This window comes from Mustela nivalis, assembly GCF_964662115.1.
Source record: "Mustela nivalis genome assembly, chromosome: 5".
Classification (NCBI taxonomy): domain Eukaryota; kingdom Metazoa; phylum Chordata; class Mammalia; order Carnivora; family Mustelidae; genus Mustela; species Mustela nivalis.
In genome coordinates, this window is record NC_139024.1 from 156,929,289 (window position 1) to 156,939,021 (window position 9,733).

A 9,733-nucleotide genomic window follows, 5' to 3' on the forward strand; every position below is an offset into this window, starting at 1 on the left:
GAGTCCCACCGGGCCATCCCGGGAGTCCCACCGGAGCATCCGCGGAGTCCCACCGGAGCATCCCGGGAGTCCCACCGGAGCATCCGCGGAGTCCCACCGGGGCATCCCGGGAGTCCCACCGGAGCATCCGCGGAGTCCCACCGGAGCATCCCGGGAGTCCCACCGGAGCATCCGCGGAGTCCCACCGGGGGCTCCATCTCACAACCCTGAGCCGAAATCAAGACTCAGACGCTTAACAGACTGAACCTGCCCCATCAAACTCATTTTATATTTGTTCACATTTGGGTAAACCTTCAGCAAGTTTCTTCTAAGGGGGCCTGGATGGCTCAACTGCTTGAGCCTCGACTGCTGGTTTTGGCTTGGGTCATGATCTCATGGATCGTGGCATCGAGGCCTGCATGGGGCTCCCTGCTCAGTGGGGAGTCTGCTGGAGATTCTCTCCCTCTGCCCCTCCCCCCACAAGCACTCCCTCTCTCAAATAAATAAATCTTAAAAAAAAAAAAAAAAATGGGCATTAGACATGAATGGACATTTCTCCAAAGAAGACATGCTAATGGCTAGCATACACCTAAAAAGATGCCCAACATCACCCATCATCAGAGAAATGAAAATCAAAACCACAAGAATGGCAAAACTCAAAAAAACATAAGAAACAACAAATGTTGGCGAGTTTGTGGAGAAAAGGAACCCTTGTGCTCTGTTGGTGGGAATGTAAACTGGCACAGTCACTGTGGAAAACAATATGGAGGCTCCTTGAAAAATTAAAACAGAACTACCATATAATCTCGTAACTCCACTACTGGGTATTTGTCCAAAGTAAATGAAAACAGTAATTCAAAAAGATATATGCACCCTTATGTTCATAGCAGCATTATTTACAACAGCAAATATATGGAAGCAGCTCATGTGTCCATTGATAGATGAGTGGTTAAAGAAGAATGGTATATTCATGTATATAAATGGAACAGAGTATTGCTCAACCATAACAAAGAATGAAATCTTGCCATTTGCAATGATATGGATGGACCTAGAACGTATAATGTTAAGTGAAAAAAGTCAGAGAAACACAAATACCATATGATTTATTTTTAAGATCTTATTTATTTATTTATTTTACAGAGACATAGAGAAAGAGGGAACACAAGCAGGGGGAACTCCGCATCCGGCTCTCTGCTCAGCAGGGAGCCTGCTTCCCACCCTCATTCCCCCCCCCCTGCCTGCCTCCTCTCTGCCTACTTGTGATTTCTATCAAATAAATAAATAAAATCTTAAAAAAAAAAAAGACCATCAGACTGAAGATCAAGTTGTTGTTTGGCAAAAGGTCTCAGGATAAAAATCAGCCTAAGTACTTGCTCGCCTCTCTGAACTTTCACTTCTACTTAGATTTTACATAGAGAATCCTTACTATCTTAGGAGCTCTGCAACGCTTTTAACAAGTTACTTCTAAATAATGCATGCTGCACAGGTTGTTTTCGCTAAGAGAGTGGGTCTGAATAATTAAGCTCATGTTTCAGAAATGGAAAAATACCCCTTCTTCTATAAACCCACCGAAATCTTTTTTTTTTATTTGTTTTTGTCCTTGCCATTCCACTGAAACTTCTTGATTTCCACGTTCCCAACTCTAGTGATAAACTGTCATCTTAGCCTCTTGGCAACCTTTCCCGTTTTTTAATACTCCTTCTTCCTTGAAACACACTCTTCTTTGGGGCACCAGTCTCCCTCTCACAGTTTTCTACCTGGTTGTTTACTGCATCGTTTCCATTGTGGATCCTATCTAGATCATTTCACTCTCTAAATGTGGGATAGTAGACTTCAGTCATTGATTCTTGCAGTGAATCTATTGCTTGGTGGTCAGCTCCCTTCTGTCACAACTGAGGCACACATTCCCCCCACTGCTTCAGTGAATGAGAAGCTCTTGATACACATCATTCGGGCACAATGACAACTCCACAGCTTAAGATCATGTCCCCAAACATGGCCCGTCACGTTCAGCGGCCACTGACTTCTGAGAGCTTTGTGCAATGTTGACTCCTTGCTTTGAGGCAAGACACTCCCAAGGACAATTGCTCTGATTCCAGAGCTCCTTGAAGAATTTTTTGATGTGTCTTTTCAGCCTCCCTCTCCACCCAATAGTGCTTCTCTACGGCACTCAATAAATGTCTTGCACATACATCTCAGAATCTCTTACCTAGAGAACCGAACCTACATTTGTGTAGGTTCTGTGCCTCAGCGGACTGCTCTATAAAATGGGGAGAGAATGAGGTCACCTAATCCACGGGCTTGTGAGCGACCTGCGAGTTACGGTGAGTAAGGCCCCTAAGACAGTGCCAGGCATGGAGTAAGAACTGCTTAAAGATTTGCCATGGTTATTACTGTGGTTATTTCTAATTATGACCGCGCATTCTCTCTCATGCATGGTCTTGGCTTTTCGGACGTTTCTTTAAACCTTATCTTCCATCAGTTCTCTTTGTAATGGATGATGTCTCTATTTTAAGAGGGAGAAGTAAAATACAGAAAAATCTGTCCCTAAGCAAAGACCCAAACTGGTGTGTGTTGTGATGCTTACAATCCCCAAGTCTTTACAGTTTGGAGATGCCTTTTCCTTGGGGCCACCTGGATTCAGCAGGAGCAAGAATGGTTTTTAACAGTGAAGGTGGAGGGCCTCATGTATTAGGAATGAGGGTCTGGCCCAGTGCCGGACATGTGCCAGCGTCTGAGCTCGAGAGTCCGGAATCCTGGCCCAATGTACTTCAGTACAGACCTTATGTGTTTCTGTGTTGTTACTTAAGTGTGGGAAATTGAGTTCATATTAACACTGCTAACTCCAATCCAAATTACAGGGTTCACACCAGATTGGGTTTTTTCTGCATTTGTAATTCTCTTCTCTGATAATCAGCAACTTTGCTCCCATTACCGTCCATACGTTTCCTTATTTGACCAACACTGCCTCTTTTTAACAAGTTTCTCAGTCCGGTGCCTTCTCACTCCGTTCCCCTGGCTGAAACCCCAAATAGGACAGGCGGTGACATGTGAATAGGGATGTGAAATAGGTGGTGGTAGTTCTCCCGTCATTCCCGCCTCCCCCACCCCCACGACACCCTCCTCACACCACAGAGGCTCCAAAGTGGCCCCCAAAGTGGGCTCCCACATCCCGTGACCCCACCTAAATGCTTTTACACTGTTAATGCAGGAAGGAAAGTAGGAAGGTAGGACTTGGTTTTTAAATGCAGGAGGGGGTGGATCTCCAACATTTCAGATGAACCTTGAATTCAACAACCACGGTCTTTTGGCCATTTTCTTTCATTCTTCTCTCCCCTCCCTCTCCTCCTCCTCTCCCCTTCCCTCCTCTCCCCGACTTTCATCTTTCTCTCATTCTCCTTTCCTTTAGTAAAGAAAACCCAGCGACAATCTTATCTGTTTACCAATTAATACAAATACTTCAGTGTGAATTTCTAAAAAGGACCTTAATGTAATCTTATTATTAGACTCAACAAAATCAACAGTAATTCCTAAATATCACTGTGTTCAAGTTTTCCTAATTATTTGAAATGATTTTTTTAAGATTTTATTTTTAAGTAATCTCTATACTCAAAGTGGGTCTCAAAGCCATGACTCTGAGATCAAGAGCTGCATGTTCTACCAACGGAGCCAGCCAGGTGCCCCTGAAATAGGTCTTTTTTACAGCTGTTTTTCCTTATAGGATCCGAAAATAACTTACCACTTGCATTCGGTTGATTTGTCTACTAAGTCTCTTATTTATTTATTTTAAATATTTTATTTATCTTAGAGGAAGTATGAGCTGGGGAGGCAGGGGAGGAGCAAAGCAGAGGGACAGGCAGATTCTGGGCTGCGGGTGGAGCCCAACCCAGAGCTCGATTGCAGGACCCTGAGATTCCAGGGCCTGAGATCATGATTTGAGCCGAAGGCAGATGCTTAGCCAACGGAGCCACGCAGGTGCTCCAACTCAGTTCCTTTGATCTATGACAGTTTTCCTTACCCCCTCTCCTCCTTTTAAAAAAAAAATTATTTAAGGAACAATTTCAGTCTTCTGTCCTATAAAATGTCTCACACTCTTAGCTGATTGCTTATTTTAGTATCTTTAACTTACTAGTTTTCAAACTCAGCTGCACATTGGAATCATCTAAAAAAATTTAAGTTATTAAATGCCCAGGTCCCCCCCACCCCCACAGACTGATGTAATTGATCTTGGTTCACCCAAGGTATCAGGTTATTTTTAAAGTTCTCTAATTATTCCAGTGTGTAGAAAATTTGAAAAACCTTCATTTAATTTGTTTCTGTATTTCACCTGTTTGCTGGTATTTGGATATAGAGACTTGATGAGACTCAGTTTCACTGACTTAGGCAAGATTTGTGGATATAGCAGTGTTCCCAGAGCTCCCCAGCAATGTCCTTGAGCCCTGGGCACAGGGAGATGAGGGACTGCTAACACTTCACTGGTTAATACCGCTCTCCCACGAGCAGAAATCTTCTGCAGAAGTACAGCTGCCCACTAGCGTGAGGCCCAAGTCCCTGCCTTGGCCCAGGATATCTCGAGAATCGAAGGAAGGCACAGCCCTGGACAGCCAATCTGCAAAGAACCAGATTGGGCTTCTGGTCGTAAAGGAGGAAGAGGAAGAGGCCTCTGCTGTGGTGGGGGAGGCCAACCCTGTGCAGTGTTCAGAAAACTCCTGCTGGCGCTTCTGGGGCTTCCACTACCCCGAGGACGAGGGGCCCCGCGAGGCGCTGAGCCGGCTGCGGGAGCTCTGCCGACGCTGGCTGCGGCCCGAGACGCACAGCAAGGAGCAGATCGTGGAGCTGCTGGTGCTGGAGCAGTTCCTGACCATCCTGCCCGAGGCGCTGCAGGCCTGGGTGCGGGAGCAGCAGCCGGAGAGCGGGGACGAGGCGGTGGTGCTCCTGGAGTATCTGCAGAGGCATCTGGAGGAGCCAGGGCCGCAGGTAGAGGCGAAGGGCTTCGTGTCAGAGACGAGCTCCGTCTCTCCCTGAGTCTCAGCATCGGAGTGAGGGTCGTTTCTGGAAGACCCACAAGTTCTCAGTCTCTTTTCGTATCATAAACCTCTTTGCCCCTTCGGAGTGCTGGTAGTTTTAAGAACATGAAGGATTAGAAAAGAACTCGATTGTACTGAAACACAGTTAACCAAGCGTGAAACAATTCAGTGATAAAATTATCTATGTGTTCTTTAAAATTAATGCACCAAATAGTAAGACCAAGGGACAGGCCCAGTAACGGAAAGAGTTTCCAAGTTTTTTAAGCATGAATGACTTTGACAATGTCTGCCCGGCTATGATGTGGTATGAAAACATCTGTACTTTCTACTGGTGACTCAGTCCTATGGCTTAACACCACATTGGTTTGTTGCTTCCATTTAAAATGGAAGGAAATGCCAAATTTCTCTTAGAGGCTAGGAATCATTAAAATGCTTTTTTCTGGACCACTTGAGTGGGAGTTCAAGAATCTCAGGCTCAAAAACAGCCCTGCGTCTTCTATGAGCTTGTGTCCTCCGTACGCTGACTTGTGGATGTTCCTTCAGAGGACACGTGGCGGAGCCCTCCAGGCAGTGACCCGGTGCCCAGGGCTGTGGACTGGGATCTGCGGCCTGCCAGCCCTTGAGCACTGAAGTCGTTTCAAGGGTCTTAGCTTCAGGCTCCTCATTCTCCACAGAAGTGGTTAAGTCTGAGCTCCATGGGAGAAAGTAACTAGAAAACAGTTGTTTATAAATTTCTGAAAGGAAGCCTGCTTTTTGTGGGGACAAACCACGTACAGCATTCTGAGTCAGGTGATTGTACGTACTGATTATTGGTCCCAAAGCCCTGTAAACAAGAAATGTTGCCCTCAACTTTTCAGATACAAAAAGACAGGAGTATTCTGGAAACTTAACACTAGCTCCCAAAGTCTTCATAAGAGCACAATGTATGTAACGAGGGAGCACGCGATAGTGGCTAAGAACATGGGTTCTGGGGTCCCTCTGCCTGACCCCCCCACACTAGCATCACCACTGATTAGCTGGGTGACCTTGGGCAAGTTGCTTCAACTCTGGGCCTTCATTACCTGAGCACAAAAGCACAGATAATAGTAGTTCCTCGCTCATAGAGCTGTTGCTACCTGCATTCAGTGAATCGTGATTCACAAGGTTCTTAGAACTAGTGCCTGGAAAACAGAAAGTACTAGCACAGAGAAAGCATACTAGAAGTTCTGATGAATCAGCAAGTGAAACTTCCAGGTCCTCGGTGGTGACCAGAGGCAGCTGCTCTGTTGCAAGATGGCGGTGCTGACACCAGCTCAGAAGCCTTGGAGTACCGAGTTGCAGCCAAAGAAGGCTCTGCTCAAGCGCGAATCTCTGGGAACCCAGGCCTCAGCAGACAGCGGTGAGTGTTGTCTCCTGGGCAGCTTGAATTCTACAGCCTTCGTCCAGCTTAAGGATCACGTGATAGGTCCTCTGACCACTACGCTGGTCATCATTGACTGTACTTTGAGACTAAAAGGGAAATTTTAAACAGTGGCGGAACGTATTCCTAATCGAGCCCAGACATAATACAAAGATAGACAAGTGAAACTTGGTTTGGAAAGAATTGGTTTTCTGTTCATTTCACACGTAACCGTGGAGGCCTCTAAGTGGTAGTCCGTGGGTCTGGGGGGGCGGCGGCAGATAAGCAGAGTGATACAGCTCGAGACGGGGAGAAGTGCCAAGAAGAAAATGACAGAATCTGTCAAGCCAGCTGGAATACCCCCAGATTACAGGACTATTGCAAATGACTAGAAATCCTCTAAACCCTGGCTCTGTTACTAGAATAGCATGAATCACCCCCAAGGATGAGGCTGTATGTCGGGAACGTGTATACAGCTTAAGGCAGTCAGGCAAGAGGAGTTCCCCCTTATCAAGGCAAGGTCAGCACTTCTGTGCTGTTCAGGCCTTCAACTATCTGAATGAGGGCCATCCACATTAGGGAAAAGATTCTGCTTTATGCATATACCAGCTCAGACGTTAGTGTCCTCCCCAAACATCCCCAGTCATGCCCAGAGCAATGCGTGACCACATGTCTGGGCACCCTGTGCTCTGGTCATGTTGACCCATAAAACGGACCATTACAATACTGAGTATTCACTACAGAATTAGGACTTAACCATGCTCCTCCCCACTCCCCTCTTTTGATTTCCAGTTATTCCAACTGATAGTAAGAACCTAGGAAATAACGTTTATGCCTCCCCGCCCCTGCTTCCAGATCAGGACAGAGAAGGGTGGGTACGAAGCTGAGAGACAGAGATAAGTGACGGGCTCCGTATTGTTCGCTCAGCACCAGGCAAGCCTGACGAGTGGATGATTCTAAAGCTGGGTTGATTCTACTCGCTCTCTTACTAACACAAATTCCCTCCTGCTAGAGACCACAGTGCTCACACTCCCATTTCTGGAAGTAAACTTTTCTTTCCTATTGCTAAACTCAGTCAGCAAATCTCACAGTGTTAAGTCACACACTAAGGAACCAAAGATGAGCAGTTTTCTCCCCTTCGAAGAGCAGGAGAACTGAACTCTCCCCTAAGATGTTCCCCGTCCATGTCCGTCCTCATTCTGTGAGTCTGCCTGACAGCCCATGTCCACACGCAGGAGCCGCACAGACCAGCGTTCAAGAGCAGCTGCTGTGGGCCTGTGGTCCACCCAGAAAGTGGGACTGGGTGAGCATGGTGTGCAGCCTGTCCAAGGCCGCCTGCCATGCCCCTGGCCTGTGTGGTGACTGTCGCGGGGCAGTCTCCTCTCCTGCAGAGTGGGGCTCGCTCAGCTGCAGCACCACACCAGCTCCTCTGCAGCAGGACATTCTACCACGTGCGCTGCTGACTCATGGCTTCCTTGGTGCCATCCTGTGGGACACAGGACACAGGGAGCAAACATATCTGCGTATTCCTGCTTGTTGTTTACACAGATTTAAAAACTGCCAGGGCGCCTGGGCAGCCCAATCGGCTAAGCAGCCGACTCGATCGTGGCTCAGGTCACAATCCCAGGGTTGTGAGATTCGCCCCACGCTGGGCTCCACTCAGTGTGGAGTCTGATTGAGATTCCCTCTCCCTCCACCCCTCCCCATTTACATGCTCTTTTTCTTTCAAATAAATAAATCTTTAAAACATTTTTAAAGATATTGCTTCAATCTAAAAAGGGCTGTTTGTTTTCTGAACAAACCTGTCAGCCTTTCTTTTAAAAAAAATCTGGTGCCACAGCGGAGGCTGTTAAGGCCACAGTGCCCTTTCTGAAGATGGTGGCCACACAGAACAGGTAAGAATTCCTGGGATCTGGGAGCACGTGTTCTTGACTATGTAGTGGGTGAGAGATACAGCGAGGGTCTTCCTGCCCCTGCACCTGTACCACACTTGCTAAGTTACAGGGTACACGGGGCACATGCTACCTGCTGATGAACGTTCACAGCCTGTCTCCAAAGGCAGGACGGCAGGTGCCCCATGACATAACCGGAAGTAAAAGTCTGTCTCCTGGGGCTGAGTAGATGGCCACTTAAAAATGAAAGTCAGTGTCAATCTAGGCTCACGAGTGTGCAGCTGATCCTTCCCGCCCTGCACCCCAGCCGCACCTCGGGGAAGGAAGGAAGGTTCCCCAGTGCTCTGGCCACTGCTGCGGTGGACTCGACCGCACTGCTCCTGTGCTCCCTGAGCTGCCAGCGAGTCACACAGTGTCCTCCCCTGGCAGCTGTAGCCCTCCACCTGTCTTGGTATTTCTGTTGGAGAGAAACGTGTCTAAATTCATCTGACGGAATCGGAGAAACACCTGCAAGGAGGAGCAGAAAGTGAGTGCGGGCGCCCGGGAGGCGGCGTGGCTGCGGCGTGAATGCCCGTTGCGGGCTGTTCTGCAGGCCAGCCTCTGATGGACTTCTGCCCAGAGCTGCTGCCTGCGAGCGGACGCCTCTTCTATATTCCAGACCAAGTGCTCTGTTAGAGATACGGTTTGCAAATATCTTTCCGTATCTGTAGCTTGGCTTTCAATCCTTAAGTCTTTGACAGAGCAATACTTTTAAATTTTGATCAAGACCAAATTATTAATTTTTCCTTTAATCAACCACGGTTTTGATATCAATTCTAAGAATCTTAGCATAAATCTAGGTCCTGATGATTTCCCAGCTTTTCTTTTAAACATTTTATAGTTTTAGGTCTTATGTTGTAGTCCATGATTCATTTTGAGCTGATTTTTGTATGAGGTGTGAAATTTAAGCTATTTTTATTTTATTTTGCCTATGGATGCCCAACTGTGCCAGCACCATTTTCTGAAAAGACTATCCTTCCTCCACTAAACTGTTTCTGCACCTTGTGAAGAATCTGTTGGGCATTTTTGTGTGGATCTGCTTCTGGGTTCTCCAGTCTGAACTCTATGTCTACACCACGTTCTCTTGAGCACTGTAGACAGACCGTAGCACTAGCATCAGCCAAAGTGATTCTTCCCACTTTATTCTTTTTCAAGCTTTAGTTTTTCCTAGGTCCCTTGCCTTTCCATATAAATCTTAGAATAAGTTTATATCTACAAAAAATTTCTGGAGAGATTTTGAGAGGATCTGTATTAAACCAAAAATCAGTGTAGAGAGAACTGATATTTTTACTGTGTTGTGTCTTCTAACCCATGATCACTGTGTGCCTCCATTGATTCTAATCTTTGCTTTCTCTCACCGGGATATGGGCAACGCAGTTCTGAACTGAATTACACCAATAACCAGAATGAGCATGGAA

The 9,733-nt window shown here is 46.8% G+C and overlaps 1 pseudogene across 1 annotated transcript in view; it reads left to right on the forward strand.

The window, feature by feature from the left end:
• The window catches only part of LOC309864187 (zinc finger protein with KRAB and SCAN domains 4 pseudogene), a 9,997-nt pseudogene extending 602 nt beyond the window's left edge, over positions 1-9,395 (forward strand). Inside the window, exons 2-3 of the transcript XR_014316698.1 lie at positions 4,363-4,956; positions 6,240-9,395. The product of XR_014316698.1 is annotated as a zinc finger protein with KRAB and SCAN domains 4 pseudogene (transcript). The remainder of the gene's footprint in view (positions 1-4,362; positions 4,957-6,239) is intronic.
• The last annotated feature ends 338 nt before the right edge of the window (positions 9,396-9,733 follow it).